This window comes from Chenopodium quinoa, unplaced genomic scaffold (assembly GCF_001683475.1).
Source record: "Chenopodium quinoa cultivar QQ74 unplaced genomic scaffold, ASM168347v1, whole genome shotgun sequence".
Classification (NCBI taxonomy): Eukaryota; Viridiplantae; Streptophyta; class Magnoliopsida; order Caryophyllales; family Amaranthaceae; genus Chenopodium; species Chenopodium quinoa.
The window spans coordinates 4,041,783-4,060,576 of NW_018744662.1; the positions used below are offsets into that span (position 1 = coordinate 4,041,783).

The window sequence follows — 18,794 nt, forward strand, 5'->3', positions numbered from 1 at the left end:
TGATCATATATGGTTCCAAACGAAATTAGATGACCCTGGGATGTATCCTTTGATATCTCGAGACTTTTCAACACCGGGTCCTAGAACTCCGAAATTGGCCAAAAAGTGTGTATTATAGCCTTTAATTTTGTCAATTTTTGAAGTTTTTTGACCCGGTAACAACAATTGCCGAGACACTACCTATAGACCGTAATACCCTCCGGAAGTCCAATTGGTTGGGTGGAACCATCCAATTTGCCTTCAAGAATCTAATTTACTAGTTTTCGTTCACACCCTTGTATTAGCTATAAGCTTCCACTTGGCCTTTATGTAGTCGACTTATGGTTTTATATGGGTCCAAACAACATCATATGACCCCGGGATGTATTCCGTACAATTCCTTGAATTTCTAACACCGGGTCCCGACACCTACTAAATTGCTCCGAATTCGTGTATTATAGCCTTCAGAGTTGGATCCTGTACATCATTTTTTCACCCGGCAAGATTATGCATCCAAGTATTTCCATGGGTTCCCAAAGGCCCTTGGGAGTCATGGATAATGCCCAAAACCATCTCATTCATCCTTAATCCTCATGTCTTAAGGCAACGACGACATGCGCTTAAACGACAAAGCTAGTTGTCTGTATGCCTTATCCTTGGGTGCATATGTCTTGTGCACATGCCACACGCCCCCTTGCTTCATCTCACACCCCAACACTTTGGCTTTGTGACTTGTCTTAATCCACTACTTAGCATTTTTTAGCATATAAGAAGCACTTCTAACCTCGTTTCCCAAAATATTGGTGTTTTCAGGGAATAGGGTGGGGGGAATGACGAATCAAAGCGACATAGGGCTGAATCTCAGTGGATCATGACAGCAAAGCCACTCTATTACTTACAATACCCCGTCGCGTATTTAAGTCCTCAGCAAAGCATTCAACCCACCGCTAAGTAGGAATTGTTTTTCAAGGCAGCTCTCACGCCGCATCCACCGCGCGAGCTTAGCCCTTGGGGTACGAAGCCCCTACTGTAGGACGGCAATCGGGTGGCGGACGCATGCGTCGCTCTGGCCCGAATTCTTACTTAGAGGCGTTCACTCATAATCTAGCACACGGTAGCTTTGCGCCACTATATTTTCAACCAAGCGCGATGACCAATTGTGTCTCCCCAAAATCAAAATCTAGTGATGAATATATTTCACGTCATTGATTATCGAACGAGGTGAAATGTGAAAAAGTCTCGTGAATTCTCTTGTTTTTAATAAAAATAATTCATTTCTGTTTTTGAAAATCATTCATTTCGTATCCTATTTATAAAAACCGTCCAATATAGTTTAATATATTCCATAATCAGGGTCCAATACTTTTGTAGTTGGATTGGATTTGAAAAGACCTTTCCAACGATATATTATAAGCCTAATTCCGAGTTATAACGACGAAGTTATGGTCAAAATAATAATTTAGGCTTAAAAAACGTTTTATGTACGTGCAACCCAATGTTCATGTGGAGGGTCCCCTAATCTTAATTATATTCCTAAACCAATTAGGATTAATTAGAAGCTTATAAGATTTTCTAAAATATCTTAATTACCCTTTTTGAAAAGATAAGATCAAATAGTTTGAAATGGAATAAAACTTTCCTTATTTAAGTCCTAATTCTATTCGAATTTAAAGACGTTCAAAGATGATCAGATATTATTTTCGTGCCTCATAATTATTATCCAAATCTTTAATGGTTTGATAGCTCTTGAAATTATCTTACCGATGATATATTATAATATTAATTTTGAGCTATCACGAAAAAGATATGAAAGAAATACGAAACTCTATCCAAAACTGACACCTTTACACTATTTCGGTCATATCTTTTATTCTACAAAATATTTTAATTTGATTCTAATTGTGTTGGAAAGTAGACTTCAAGATCTTTTCAACGACATATTATATGACTTTTTTCAACTTCTGTATCAAAAGATATGATAAAAGCAAAATCCGTAAAAAACTGTCTCATCACGCCACGATGACTCTATCGCGCCGCGATGGCTCCAGTTTTATTCCGGTTCGAATTCTGACTTTATTTTATCGTTTTCGGTCTTTTTTCTCTTTAAATAGGGTCTTTTTCCCCGTTTTCAATCATGAACAATCATCTAATTCTATTCTCTTCTCTCTCTTAAGCAATAACTTATTCTTTCTCCTCTTTCTAAGCCTAGCCTTTTTACAAACACAATACCGCATTCATGAGTTCTAGACACACCTAGCCAAGCTCGAAGTTGCCTTTGCCTTAGACATGAAAGGTTTATAATTTCTAAGGGTTTGGTCCCTAATCTCTATTTCAATTATTTAAATTAATTGTTTGATTTAATAGTTTTATAGAAGTTACTAACGCGTGTATTGATTTGATAGAAAGAGATACGAGGCAATAAAGTAAGTAGTTTTATTTATACATCTTTAGAGAGCATGCTTAGATTATTTTAATTCCTAGTATCATGTTAGGATGTCTTTTATTGCTTTCTAGTATCATGTTGTTGCTTCTTATATCTTCTATCATGTTAGAGCTAAAACTTTGATCTTTATTGTTTAGTGACATGCCAGGATTTGTTATTAATATTGTTAGTATCATGCCTAGGATCTTGCTAATATTATTATGCTTTGATGAGGATATTATTATGATGATTGTTGTTATTTATTATATGTTTCTTGATATATTATTGTTATTGCTTGATCACGCCCTCTCTTACAAGTTTAAAGAGAATTTTTACTTGAATCACGCTTAATAAGATAATTAATAATTCTATTTATGCTAATATGATTTTAATTCAAGTGACCGCCAATAATAGATTTATTTGTGCATTAATATTCAACCAACATAGATTAAAACAGGTTTAGGATTAATCTAATGATTATATGTTAGTTAGAAAGCGCACATGAATATGAGAAGAATAAAGTAGAGGCCTATTTTTAGGGCAGGTTCAACCTCTTTTAAGTTGGATTTGTACTTTCGTCCCCGAATATCCAGTCATGGTTTAGAACCACTATGGAGTTAGCGATCTCATGGATCAAGAATGGGTGTAACCTTCACCCTGTGAACGGTTTACAGATTCCTAAAACTTGTTGGCGACTCTTTTGCTCTAGATTCCTTCCCTTTAATTTGGACACCACCATGCTTAAGTATATGATCACAATGGAGCTCAAGTGTGGGATGCTTGAAATATTCCCTACAGTTTTTGGCGACTCCACTGGGGAGGATTTCTATTTTAATTGCTAAAATTTATTTTGGCAACAATTTTGAATGAGTGGATGGGACTTAAAATGTTTTAAGTATTCATGTGCGTAATTTTGATTGACATTATTTCCATAAGCATAAAGGTACACATTGGATAGACCATCCGTAATGTGTTTAAAACATAGGATTTTTTACACATTGGAAATTTAGGAAATATCTTTCACAACTAGAATCGAAAAAACGCTGTGAAAACTAGAAAATTCAAAGAACAATGAAAGCTGTTGAGGCATGTAGGAACTGACACTAAGAAAACAGTGTCCATCGCATAACATCATTATACATCGTTATACACATTTATACATATGACATCATTATATTCATATGACATCATTCTATTTATATGACACCATTATTGTCAAGTTACATCACTTCAATATACTTTTATGACATCATAATTTCATGAATTTCAAAATAGAAACATAACTCATTCTTGGTACTTTATATACATCTTTATAGGTGTATTATGGTTTCAAACCACCTTATATGACTTCATGTATAACACCCCAATAATTCTCCATTTTCCAAACCACTTACTTTAAATAAAAATAGAGGAGAACCATTGGCATGTTACCGCCACGTGTTAAAACGTTAAGGCTTTATCAAAGTATTGCAGCGGAAATCCGACTTAAATCTTAAAATAATATAATTTAGAAAACTAATAAGTCAAAGCTTACAAATTGAACCATAAAGGCCCTTATTTAAAACCAAACCAATAATCAAAGTCCCAAAACATAATTAAAATAGTAAAACATAAATAAGTTCAACACAAAGAACGAATACTCTCAATCACACCAATCCCTTGACAATGCGTATGTCAAATCCCCGAACTTCACATCATCAAGCTAACCTGTGCAATACTGCTCCCCAATAATACAAGTGTAATAATTGGATCATCACAGGGTCATTGAAAGGCGAAGGCCATGACTAAAAGAAAACACACAAAAGCACGCAATCAACAAAGCTGAGTACATACAAGCTACAACGGACCAAACCTAGCATGCTCAACTAATTAAAGTAAATAAACATACAACTTGAATTCATTAATCAAGACTCCACACTTAAACAATTCAATCGACTCAACATACTTTGCTAATCAATTCCAAACACTTGACTCTTTATATTTAATTTAATTAATTTAATTTGGAGTAAGCAATAGACGAGGTTGTCCAATCCACCAAATCATTTTGGTCCCAAATGACCATTTAAAATAAAAGTTTAGTGCGATGCAAGAATGGGCGCGACTCCATCCTCACAAAGTTAGTCTAAGATCCCATCTAACTTTCATTGTAAAATAAAATGTAAATACCAAAAGAAAAGAGGACATGTTGATCAAACAAGCCTCAGAAAGCCACGGGCTACCACCGTGTACCCCAACCCATAATTGTAAATACTCTAGAATGCACGCTTTCCAGATTTTTATTGCTCATCCATGTTTCACTTTACGTGATTATAATTTTAATTAATAGTCGACTCAATCAAATAGACCATACATAAAAATCATACATCAATTTATTTTTAATCTTATTTAGGACAATGGTGATCACATCACAAGCTGACCTTTAATTTCATTAAACTTCCAAATTATTCAAAATTGTTGAACATAGTCAACCCACCTAGCCATTTCCGCTTAATCCACCTTTACTCAACATACTAACAAGTCATGCTTGATTAATAAATAAAATAAATAACAACCTTGTGGAATAATTAATAAATTCATTCCACTTAAACCATTCAATTCCAATCCTTTAATAATCCAAATGTGGTTAACAAACCAATCCAATAAAATATGTTTGTATCAGCATCCATAATTCCATACAAGCATAATTAATTCACGAAAACATGCCTCATAAACATAAATACATGAATTAATTAAATATATAACCAAACAATTTCCACCCAAGTGTTCTCTAATCATGAAACTAAGTTCTTTCCTTTTGGTACTTAAACATGATACTACTTGCAACGAAGTAGACATGTACGTACCTCGTATAAACAATCCTTTGTGCCACTTTTAATCACTTAAAAGTCTCCTAAGAAATAATCACAACAATAAATTAATACTTAACCAAATTTTCAGCATTATAATTTAGATTAAAAGTCCTTAAAACTTCATTAAAAAATATGTTTTTATGGTTGATTACTCATTATAAATATAATAGGAACAAAAGCCCCAAATTAATTGCTCATTAGAACCCTAAAATCCCAATTTGAATAAATTGAAACCCTAGGTTTATAATTCATAAAATCTGAAAATTATGATAACAATTATAATTTGAAATTAATACTTTAAACTATTAAAAACATGAATTTGATACTAAAAATATAACATTTGTACTACAAAAACAAAACCAAAACAATTTAATAATAAACAAGATATTAGAGTAAAAATAAAAGGAGGAGGAAAGGGGCAGCCATGGTGGGCCACGGCTGGGCCGCTAGTGGGTTGCCACCGGCGGGCGGCGGCATCTGCCAGCAGGTGGCGGCAGCGGGGGGGGAGCAGTGAGCATGGATCACGTAGGAAGGAGGAATAAGGGGAAAAAAGAAAGGAAAAAAAAAAAGAAAAAGGAAAGAAAAAGAAAAAAAAATAAAAGAAAGGAAAAAGAAAAGAAGAATAAAATAAAGGAGTAATTAAATAATACTAACCTTTTGTGTGGGAAAATTTTTGGGGATGTATGGGATATTTATAGGAGAGAGGGTGGTGTAGGATTAGTTTTAAGATTGGGCCTCATAAAATTAATGGGCCAATTAGATAAATGAAATAGGCTAGCTTTGTTTAATATGTATGGTATAAATTGTAGAATGGACAATTAAAAATCCTTTTAGAACAAAATCAAACATCAACCCAAAAATAATTGGGAACTTTAAAACTTGAATCCCGGAAAAACACACATAAATATTATAAATAAATAAAAAAATCGTTTATAATATATTTATAAATACGGGGGATTACATCATGAGTCACCCCACGCATTTAGTTCATTTTTTAAAAAAATGTCAAAATTGTACTGAAATCGTGTATCATAGCCTTCAGTTTTGGATAATTTTTCACTTTTTAGACCCGAAAACAAAAATTACCGTGATACTTCCCATGGACCCTAATACACCCCAAGAGTCCATTTGGGTGGGTAAAACCATCCAATATGCCTTCAAAGTGTCAATTTACCCATTTACAACTTGCACCCATTTCATAAACTTGAGGCTACCACGGACATTTATGGCAACATATAATGATCATATATGGTTCCAAACGACATTATATGACCCTGGTATGTATCCCCTGGTGTCTGGAGACTATTCGACACCGGGTCTTGGAACCTCCGAAATTGGCCAAAAAGCGTGTATTATAGCCTTTAATTTTGTCAATTTTCGACTTTTTTTTTACCCGGAAACAAAAAATTGCTGAGAAACTACTATAGACCTTAATACCCTCCGGGATAACAATTGGGTGGGTGGAACCATCCAATTTGCCTTTAACCATCTAATTTATCAGTTTCCTTTCACGTCTCTTGTATTGGTTATAAGCTTCCGCGGGGCCTTTATGTAAACGACTTATGCTCTTACATGGGTTTAAACAACATCATATGACCTCGAGATGTATCGCGTAAAATTCTGTGAATTTTTTACACCGGGTCCTGACATCTGCTAAATTGCTTCGAATTCGTGTATTATAGCCTTCAAAGTTGGCTTCCGTTCATCGTTTTTTCATCTGGCAAGATTATGCATTCAAGTACTTCCATGGATTCCCAAAGTCCCTTGGGAGTCATGGATAATGCCCAGAATCATCTTATTCATCCTTAATCATCATGTCTTAAGGCAACGGCAACATGCCCTCAAACGACAGAACTAGTTGTTTGTATGCCTTATCCTTGGGTGCACATGTCTTATGCACATGCCACATGCCCTCTTGCACCATCCCACACCCCAAAACTTTGACTTTGTGACTTTTCTATATCCATTACTTAGCATTTTTTAGCATATAAGAAGCACTTCTAACCTCGTTTTCCAAAATATAGGTGTTTTTAGGGAATAGGGTGGGGGGGAGGGACGAATCGAAGTGACATAGGGATGAATCTCAGTGGATCATGACACCAAGGCCACTTTTCCACTTACAATACCCCGTCGTGTATTTATGTCATCTGCAAAGGATTCAACCCGCCGCTCGGTAGGAATTGTACTTAAAGGTGGCTCTCATGGCGCATCCACCGCGCGAACTTAGCCTACGATATGTGCCCTTGGGGGCCAAATTCCCTACTGTAGGACGGAAATCGGGTGGCGGACGCATGCGTTGCTTCTGGCTCGTATTCTTACTTAGAGGCATTCAGTCATGATCTAGCAAACGGTAGCTTCGCGCCACTGGCTTTTCAACAAATTGCGATGACCAATTGTGTCTCCCCAAAAATCAAACCCAGTGATGAATATTTTTCATGTCATTGATTATCAAACGAGGTGAAATGTGAAAAAGTCTCGTGAATTCCTCTGTTTTTAATAAAAAAATAATAATTCAAATCTGTTTTTGAAAATCATTCATTTTGTATTCTATTTATGAAAAGCGTCCAATCCTGCTTAGTATATTACATAATATGGGTCCAATAATTGTATAGTTGGATGGGGATTGAAAAGACCTTTTCAACGATATATTATAAGCCTAATTCCGAGATATAATGAGGAAGTTATGGTCAAAATACTAAACTGGGGGCCTAAAAAGAGTGTTATGTACGTGCAACCCAATGATCATGTAGAGGGTCCACTAATCTTAATTATATTCCTAAACCAATAAGAATTAATTAGAAGCTTTTATGAGTTTTTAAAAGATCTTAATTATCCTTTTCGATAAGATAAGATCAAAGAGTTTAAAGTTGAATAAAACTTTTCTTATTTAAGTCATAATTCTATTCGAATTTAAAGACGTTCAAAGATGATCAAATATTATTTTCGTGTCTCATAATTATTACCCAAATCTTAGATGGTTGAATAGCTCTTGAAATTATATTTCCAATGATATATTATAATATTAATTCCGAGCTATAACGAAAAAGATATTAAAGAAATACGAAACTCTATTCAAAACTGACACCCTTCCACTATTTCGACCTATCTTTTATTCTACAAAAGATTATAATATGATTCCAATTAGGTTGGAAATTAGACTTCTAGATCTTTTCAAAGACATATTATATGAATTATTTCAACTTCTGGATCAAAAGATATGCTAAAAAACAAAATCCGCAAAAAGCTGTCTCATCGCTCCGCGATGGCTCCAGTTTTATTCCAATAATTCGAATTCATTGTAATCCCCCATATTTTCAACTTACTTAAGGTATATTTATTTATTATTTATATTAATTTTATAATATGAATTATTTTGATGTAAAAACAATAAGATTTTAAAGCTAAAACTATTAAGTGTTTAATTTAAATCATAATCCCTTTTAAATTTACTAGCCCACTACTTAAATCTTACTCAAGCCCAAACCAATCCTACTCCTACTTGGATTAGGAGAGTTAAGCCCATACCCTTACAAAAATATAAAAACACCAAACCCTCACACTCTTCCTCTCTCACGTAAAAAAAAAAAAAAAAAAAAGGAAAACCCCCTCATTCCTATTCTCCTCTTCACGTGATTCACAAGAGAAAAAAAAACACATTGAAGCTGCTGCCCTGAAGCCCAGCCACCTGCACCGCCGCCCCCTCATCAGCCACCGCTGCGCCGCCCTACCCTGCTGCCGCCGTCCTCCAGCCACCCCTGCAGTAGTTCGACCCTCCTTCTTCCTCTCTTCCTTTATTTTTTTTTATTATCTTATTAAATTGATTTAAAGTTCTAATCTTTGCTTAATTTTGATTCTAAGTTTTTATTATTATGGTTTGATATTATACATAGGTTATAAAAGATTATGAATTTATGAGTTTTCACATGTTTAATTTATTATAGAAAATTTCAGATTTGTTTAATTAAGAAAATAAGGGTTTAAACATTGATTTTTCATAATTTAGGGCTTGAAAACGCTTTAACCAAGTTATCTAATCATATGATGTTCAAATTACATTAAAGTATAATTATTTTGATTATGTATAAAATTTCATATTATTAAAGTTTCAATTTTTATGAACAAATTGTGTTAATTTCATATTTTTATGCTTCTAATAATCCTACAAAATAATTATTGTGGGTATTTAATGATTAAAAAGCTTTGAACTTAAATAATAACCTCAAGAATAAATTTTCAGATTGTATACTTTTTATTTTGAAGCTTCTAATTGCATTGAATTGGTATATTTTTGGGTTTTTAACACACTAACTTACTATAATGATTATTTCAAGTAATTATGTTTATAGGGTTATTTTATATATTTAAACCAAATTTTCAGATTATTCACTTACCTTAAAGTTGCTGTAATTTTGTATTAATCACTATATTTTCAGGATTTTAGCATATAAACTTATAGATGGAATGTTATATTATCAATTTTGACTAATGGGAACAACTTAAAAGCTTTATTTTGATGGTTTAAGAGGTTTTTAAGTAGTTTGGTATTGATGTAAATTTATTTGCTTGGGTATTGCTTTAATTCTTGTTGTTTAATTCAGGAGAGGATTTTGTAGAAGGCGACTTCTAGTTTCTAAAGTGGCCAACCGAATCGTTTACACAAGGTACGTACGAGTTACGAAACCTTGCTTTTAGATGATGTGTAGGGACGGATCGATAACTTAGTATCATGTATAGAGAAGACTGGGCTAAATTGTTTGGTTATACAATGTGATTTCCGTATGTTGTGCACTATTCTTTATTGCAAGTAATGTTTATGCTTTAATTATGCAAGGTTTGCATAGAGGCAAAGGTATGTGATTGGTGAAATGATTCATTTATTACTCGTTCATGATCATAAAGATAGAATGAGTAAAAGAGGAAATTTAAGTCTTATATAACGAGGTTAAGATTGTGGGGTGCTTTATGCACTCAAGGTGTTTATACACCGAGGTAATTAAAGGAATAAATGATAAATGTTGCTTGTCACTAATAAATCAAGAATTGAAATTTAAAGTTTGCTTTACTTGATTGAATTGATATTGGAATGATTGTATTGTTTTGCAATTGAGTCATCACCAAGTCTGAACTTGTAAATCACGTAAAGTGCGAGATGAATGAGTAATAAAACTCTGGATTGTGCACATCTGGAGTAATGACAATCAGGGGTTGGGGTACACGGGTTATTAGCCATGCACTTTTCTTGAGGTCGTCTGATCTACGAGTCTCTTATTTCAAATACTTTTCAAAAACTAGGAGTTAGATGAGATCTCACATACTAGCTACGGTCACGGAGTCGCACCCGTGGTCGTTGGATGTTTTGTTAATGTTTCGGAAAGGAGGCATGGGGTTTTTCTTTTATTGAGCTTCCAAATGGAGCATGGGTTGGACAACCTTGTCTATTGCTTAATCCAATGAATAAAAATGATGAGTTAACTACTTTGAAATAGTGAAGTCTTAGTAAACTGATGTTAAGTCGTGTGTTGAGTCTATAGTTCGGTAATGTATGATGGTTGAGTATTAGTAGCATGCTAGGGATTTCTTATTATGTTTCGCGGGTTGTATGTACTCAGATTTGCTGATTGCGTGCTTTGTGTGTCTTTCTTTGGTCATGGCCTTCGCCTTTTAATGACCCTGTGACGATCCAATTTTTTCACTTGTAATATTAGGGAGCAGATTATGTAATCCCCTATATTTTTAAATATGTTATAAATGAAATTTAATTTTATTTATAATATTGATTTGTATTTTTCCGTAATTTAATTTAAAAATATTCAAATTATTAATTTGGGTCGAAAATTATTTTGGTACAAATTATTTTATGAACCTTCATTCCATTATTTATTTCAATACAACTAAATCTTAGTCCATTTCATTCATTTGGCCCATTAATTTAATGAGGCCTAATCTTTCAACTTACCCTATAACATTTTCCCCTATAAATACCCCATTAATCCCCAAAATTTTCCCACTCAAAAGATTAGTTCTATTTTTCCTTCTCCTTTATTTTATTTTATTTCATTTTTCCTTTTCCTTTGTTTTTTTCCTTTGTTTTTTATTTTATTTTTCTTTTTTCTCTTTTCATTTTCTTCCTTCTTCCTCCTCTTCCTACGTGAGATTTAATTCACTATTGTCCCTACCTATCGGCCAGACCCACCTGCCGCCGCCGCCTGGTCGCCGACGACCACCCAGCTGGCGCCTGCCACCGCAACCACCTTTTTCCCCCTTCTTCCTCCCTTGTTTCATCTACTTTGTATAATTTTAATGTATTGATTTTGGGTTTTTACTTATTTTGTTTGAAATTAGTTTTATTAGTATGATAAAAATATGTTTTTGTTGTTTAAATTCATATTTTCATATTACTATAATGTTAATTTTCATATCTCATAATTTTATGAAGTTAGGGTTTTGAAATACTAATAAAGATATAATTTTAGGGTTCTAATATCAAAGAAATTTGGGGCTTTTGTGTACTTAGTGTTTTTAATTGATTATTGAGCATAAAAGTGATGTGTTGATGAAGTTTTGAAGGGTTGTTAATAAATCTAAAGTGCTGGAAATAGTTTCTATGTACTACTTTTGATGTTTTATAAAGAGGGTTTAATCACCCATTAAAAAGGGAGATTATTTAGGGGTTTTTAAATAATTTTCAGATTTTTATAAAACTTCTGTAATTTCATGTATAAGAGTGTATTTTAAGGTTTTTGTTAAGAAAATTTAAAGAACTATATAAATGCATTTAATTTTAACTAATGGAAATGTTTTAAAGTGTTGTTTAATTGGATTTTGAAGGTTTTAAAGTAAGTTAGTATTGTTGTAAATTTGATTGTTTGGGTATTGATTGAGAAAATAAGTGATTTTCTTATCAATTGGATATGTTATGATTAGTTAAAGGTTAAGAATTCTTGGTTGTTTATAAGTGGAATTAATTTTGATAATGGTTCCATGAGGTTAATTTTTAATACTCTTTCATGAATTAATTATGATTTGATTAGAGGGAGTTTATTAAAGTGTTATAAGACGAGGTTAAGGTTTTTGGGGTGCTTTATGCACTCAATGTGACTATACACCGAGTTAGTTAAAAGAATCAATAATAAATATTTCTTGTCACTAATAAATCAAGAATTGAATTGGAAACTTGCTTTACTTGATTGAATTGATATTGGATTGATTGTATTGTTTTGTATACGAGTCATCACCAAGTCTAAACTTGTAAATCACGTAAAGTGCAAGATAGATGAGCAATAAAACTCTAGATTTGTGAACATCTGGAGTAATGACAATCAGGGGTTGGGGTACACGGGGTATTAGCCATGCACTTTTCTTGAGGCCGTCTGATCTTTGAGTCTCTTATTTCAAATACTTTTCAAAAACTAAGAGTTAGATGAGATCTCATACTAGCTACGGTCAAGGAGTCGCGCTCGTGGTCGTTGGATGTTTTATTAATATAATGTTTCCGAAAAGAGGCATGGGGTTTTTCTTTTATTGATGTTCCAAATGGAGCATGGGATGGACAACCTTGTCTATTTCTTAATCCAATGATTATAATGAAATTAATAAATTGTCATTAAATAGAGGAGTCTTAGTACGTAGTGTTTGAGTAGTTAATTAAAATGTATGTCATGATTGATTATTAGTAGCATGTTAGTGATTTCTTATTATATTTCGCAGCTTGTATGTACTCAGCTTTGCTGATTGCGTGCTTTTGTGTCTTTCTTTGGTCATGGCCTTCGTCTTTCAATGACCCTGTAATGATCCAATTTTTACACTTGTAACATTGGGGAGCAGATTAATCACAAGTTTTTATATATCAGAACTTGCATCAAGGTGGTGGGATTTTGAGTGGAGTGTTGGTAACTTTTCACAACTTATTTTGCAACTATTTTTGAATTTATTTAAACTCGGTTTCATTTTATACTACTTTCACTAGTTTGAGTTTTGAATAAGGGCCTTAATGGTTCCAAGTTATAAGACTTAATTTGGTTTTGTTTATTGGTTTTGAAACTTATTTATAACTGAATTAGTTTTTCCGCTGCTAGTTTCTTATTTAGCCTTAACGTTTGAACACGTGGCGGTAGCACGCCATTAATTCTCTTGCATTTTGTTTAAGGTACTCATAGGATTAAAGAGAGAATTATTGGGGTGTTACAGACTAACCCCAGCTTCTTACACCAGCAGCATTCGTATCTAGGTGGTGGCATCTTGAGTGGAGTGTTGGTTGCTTTTCTCATTTTAATTGCTATTTACTTCTGAAGTTACTTAAACTCGATTTCATTTTTATTCTACTTCTATTGGTTTGAGTTTTGAATAAGGGCCTTAATGGTTCCAAGTTGTAAGACTTAATTTGGTTTTGTTTGTTGGTTTTGATACTTATTTATAACTGATTCAATTTTTCCGCTGCTAATTTCTGATTATATAGCCTTAAGGTTTGAACATGTTGCGGTAACACGCCAGTAATTCTCTTAAATATAGTTTAGGGTACTCACAGGTTTGAAGAGAGAATTATTGGGGTGTTACATTCTAACTCTATTTTATTGTTTTCGATCATTTTTCTCTATATATAGGGTCTTTTTCCCTGTTTTCAATCATCAACAATCCTCTAATTCTATTCTCTTCTCTCTATTAAGAAATAGCTTATTCTTTCTCCTCTTTCTAAGCCTGGCCTTTTTACAAACACAATACCGCATTCACGAGTTCTAGACACACCTAGCCAAGCTCGAAGTTGCCTTCGCCTTAGACATGAAAGGTTTATAATTTCTGAGGGTTTGGTCCCAAATCCCTGTTTCAATTATTTAAATTAATTGTTTGATTCAATATTTTTATAGAAGTTACTAACGCGTGTATTGTTTTGATAGAAAGAGATACGAGGCAATAAAGTAAGTAGTTTTATTTATACATCTTTAGAGAGCATGCTTAGATTATTTTAATTCCTAGTATCATGTTAGGATGTCTTTTATTGCTTTCTAGTATCATGTTTAGGTTGCTTCTTATTTCTTCTATCATGTAAGTATCATGTTAGGGCTAAAGCTTTGATCTTTATTGTTTAATGACATGCTAAGATTTGTTATTAATCTTGTTAGTATCATGTCTAGGATCTTGTTAGTATTATTATGCTTTGATGAGGATATTATAATGATGATTGTTGTTATTTATTATATGTTTCTTGATATATTATTGTTATTGCTTGATCACGCCCTCTCTTGCAAGTTTAAAGGGAATTTGTACTTGAATCACGCTTAATAAGGTAATTAATAATATTATTTAGGCTAATATGACTTTAATTCAAGTGATCGCCAATAATAGATTTATTTGTGCTTTAATATTCAACCAACATAGATTAAACAGGTTTAGGATTAATCTAATGATTATATGTTAGTCAGAAAGCGCACATGTATATGAGAAGAATAAAGTAGAGGCCTACTTTTAGGGCAGGTTCAACCTCTTTTAAGTTGGATTTTTACTTTCATCCCCAAATATCCAGTCTTAGTTCATGACCACTATGGAGTTAGTGATCTCATGGATCGTGAATGGGTGTAACCTTCATTATATTTCAAAATTTCATGAATTTCAAAATAGAAACATAACTCATTCTTGGTACTTTATATACATCTTTATAGGTGTGTTATGATTTCAAACCATCTTATATGACCCCATGAGTCACCCCACGCATTCAGTTCATTTTGTGAAAAAATGTCAAAAATTGTCCCGAAATCATGTATAGCCTTCAATTTCGGACAATTTTTCACTTTTTCAGACCCAAAAACAAAAATTGCCGAGATACTTCCGATGGACCCTAATACACCCCCAAGAGTCTATTTGGGTTGGTAAAACCATTCAATATGCCTTCAAACTGTCAATTTACCTATTTACAACTTGCACCCATTTCATAAACTTGAGGCTACCAGGGACATTTACGGAAACTTATAATTATTATATATGGTTCCAAACGACATTACATGACCCTGGGATGTATCCTATGGTATCTCGAGAATTTTAGACACCGGTTCCTGGAACCTCCGAAATTGGCCAAAAAGCATGTATTAACAAAAATTGCCGAGAAGCTACCTATAGACCCTAATATCCTCCGGGATTCCAATTGGGTGGGTAGACCCATCCAATTTACCAGTTTCCGTTCACGCCTCTTGTATTGGCTATAAGCTTGCACGGGGCCTTTATGTAGCCGGTTTATGGTCTTATATGGGTCCAAACAACATAATATGACCCCGGGATGTATCCCGTATAATTCCGTGAATTTCTAACACCGGATCCCGACGCCTCCTAAATTGCTCCGAATTCATTTATTATAGCCTTCAAAGTTGGCTTCCATACATCATTTTTTCACCCGGCAAGGTTATGCACCCAAGTACTTCCCTGGGTTCCTAATGGCCCTTGGGAGTCATGGATAATGCCTAAAACCATCTCATTCATCCTTAATCGTCATGTCTTAAGGCAACGACGACATGCCCTCAAAACAAACTAGTTGTCTGTATGCCTTGTCCTTGGGTGCATATGTCTTGTGCACATGTAACACGCCCCCTTGCACCATCCCACACCCCAACACTTTGGCTTTGTGACTTGTCTCAATCCACTAATTAGCATTTTTTAGCATATAAAAAGCACTGCTAACCTCGTTTTTCAATATATAGGTGTTGTTAGGGAATAAGGGGGAGGGACAAATCAAAGCGACATAGAGTTGAATCTAAGTGGATCATGGCATCAAGGGCACTCTACCACTTACAATACCTCGTCGCGTATTTAATTCGTCTACAAAAGATTCAACCCGCCGCTCGCTAGGAATTGTACTTCGAGGCGGTTCTCACGGATCGCGTCCACCGTTCGAGCTTAGCCTACGACACGTGCCCTTGGAGGCCAAAGCCCCTACTGTATGAATGCAATTGGTCGACGGATGCATTCTTCGTTTCTGGCTCAGATTCTGACTTAGTGGCGTTCAGTCATAATCAAGCACACGGTAGCTTCGCGCCTCTGGCTTTTCAACCAAGCGCGATGACCAATCGTGTGAAGCAACAGTTCCTCTCGTACTAGGGGAGATATTATGCAAGTAAGACACAATATCTATAAAGTTATAACAACAAGCAGCATAAAATCAAGGAAACACTTGATAGAAGGCTCAAGATTTCATTAATCATCACCCTCTATAGAGCTTTAATTTGATTACAAGGAGGATCCCTAGTGAACACTGAACTGATAGTAACACAATAATGGGACCTCAGGCTTAGAAAACATAAAGTAAGCTCTAAGAAAGCATATAAAGGGAATCTAAAACATGAAAAGAAGTCGGATTCTAACATCCTCCCCTACTAAAGTTGTCGACGACCTCATCGACTTACAAGAGCTACAATCAAAATTAGAAAATCCTACACTATCTTGAGTCTCTGATGCGCAAAAGATGCGGCTAACTTCTTGAATCTTTGCTAATTTTTGTGCTGGATCTTCTTTGTTGATGAGGATCTTGTCTCAAAGGTGGCTCATCTTGAACAACTTGTTGAGAGCTTGATTTCTGAATTTCCTCTTGGGAGTTGAATCTCATAGTTTTTGAAGGCAGGCTGCTTCCTTGGTCATAATGTCATATGTTGGGGAGCTGCTGCTTGGAGACCGTAATGGTGAGCTTCAAGTTGTGGCTAGTGTCTCTTGGGTGACCATTATTTCTCTGATCCCCTACACACGACCTTCGTTGTTTGCTCAATCACTGTTTTCCCTCTCTCTTGGGAGGTTCTCCTTTGGTGTCTCTACGGTGTCTCTGGGCTCGTCGCTCTTCGCTTCGAACCGGGTGTCCGATTCTGGGTTTGGCGGGGGTGTATCTTGGATGTTGCCAACTCACCGGGCTTCATCTCCCGCTTCTGGGTGTCTCTAGTGTGAGCTTGTTTCTTCGATGTCGCCTTCTTCTCTGGCTCCATCACTCGCATTACCGACAGGTATTGGACTTTGGGTCCTTCTAGGGCGATCATTCTCATGGAGCTCATCATGTAGATCGCACCCATTCTTTGAACTGGACTGCTGGCTCTGGTGGTCTCTTTCTCCTTTGCAGGATCTTGCACGGACATGGATGTGACAATCTCTTTTGGATCTTGTCAAGCTCATCTTTATGCTCGCACTCCACCATTTGTGTGGGCCTCGACAAAGTATACAATTCAACGGCCTAGTATTTTTCGAGGACGTGTGGGCCTTAAAGTTTCCGGAGATATGGGAGGGGGTCAATGTTGATCTCTGCACATCACCTCCTCCACTTTTTCTCTAATATGCATTAACGGTGTTGGACGATACTCGAGAGATGTTCTTTGTACCCTTTAGAAAGCTTGGAGTCGGGCTAATGGAGCGTGATGATGTCCCACTTAAATCATTCTCGGATTGACAGCCCTTCCCGACTGAGTAGTCCACCAATCTCTTAGCAGCACACCTAGCAGCAGCGAGGGTATCAACCTTCTACCTTAAAATATCTTGCTACGCCCATTCCTTTAACCCAATGATAAAGTTGAACACATGAACTTTCTCGTTCATGTCTGTGATGTACAACAATATCGCCGAGTGTTCCTTCACATAATCACGAAGAAACCCCTTCTGGCGGCACTCTAGCAACTTCATCTGATCCGAGCAAAAAATGTTGTGCTGTCGAAGTAGAATTATTCTTTGAGTTCCTGACAGGGTAAAGTCGTATCCCCTAATCAAAAATAATTCCTAAGTCCTCTAACTAAAGCAGATAGGAAAGTAGGGTCGATCTCCACAGGGAAACAAGTCTTTCTATTCCTAATTAACTAAAATAATCTAGATTATGAAGTAACCAATATTTATATTTGAATAAGAAACTAAACTACTAAGATTGAGAATAGGGAGAAAACAATATATAAAAGGATCTAGGGCATAGGTTCACTAATAAATAATACTCCAGGGTAAAACATAGTAATCAATCATCGACATTGCATAAATAACATGATTAACAGGCTCGCGCAATTTATTAATCAACATAGATCTAACAAGCTCTCGCAATTTACTAGTTCTAAGTTATTATTGAAAATAGCCTTTAATATCAAATTAACATCTGCTCGATTCATCAATCCAATATTGCTATACTTTTACAAGCCGTAATTGTAAAGCGTTAACAATTCAATAAGAAATTATCATGCAATATCAAGAACCAATAATAGTCAATCATCAATGCATCAATTAACCAGATTGTAAAGGGCTTTCGCTATGTATTACAATCACACAATTAATTTACCGGTATTAAATCTCATCTCTCGAATCTTGACTTAACCATTTATAAATTAATCTGCCTATTGAAACTAGACCTAAACATCAATTCTCATCTATCGAATCTTGAACCAATATTGTCAAACTCATGCATAAAAGATAGGCCTAATCTAGTCACAGAGCATTAAATCAATCAATAGGAAATTAATCTAGCATTGATAATTAACAACAATAAATTACCCCTTCATATTATTCATGGATCCCTGTAAACCCTAGAAATAGAACTACTCACACATGGTAAA

The 18,794-nt window shown here is 34.8% G+C and overlaps 1 long non-coding RNA gene across 1 annotated transcript; it reads left to right on the top strand.

Annotated features, from left to right (window-relative positions):
* Positions 1 to 8,363: 8,363 nt before the first annotated feature.
* LOC110702131 lies at positions 8,364 to 13,927 on the top strand. Its single transcript, XR_002507449.1, has 3 exons — positions 8,364 to 9,013; positions 9,849 to 9,911; positions 13,397 to 13,927. It is a non-coding gene; the product is annotated as an uncharacterized LOC110702131 (long non-coding RNA).
* Positions 13,928 to 18,794: the final 4,867 nt, after the last annotated feature.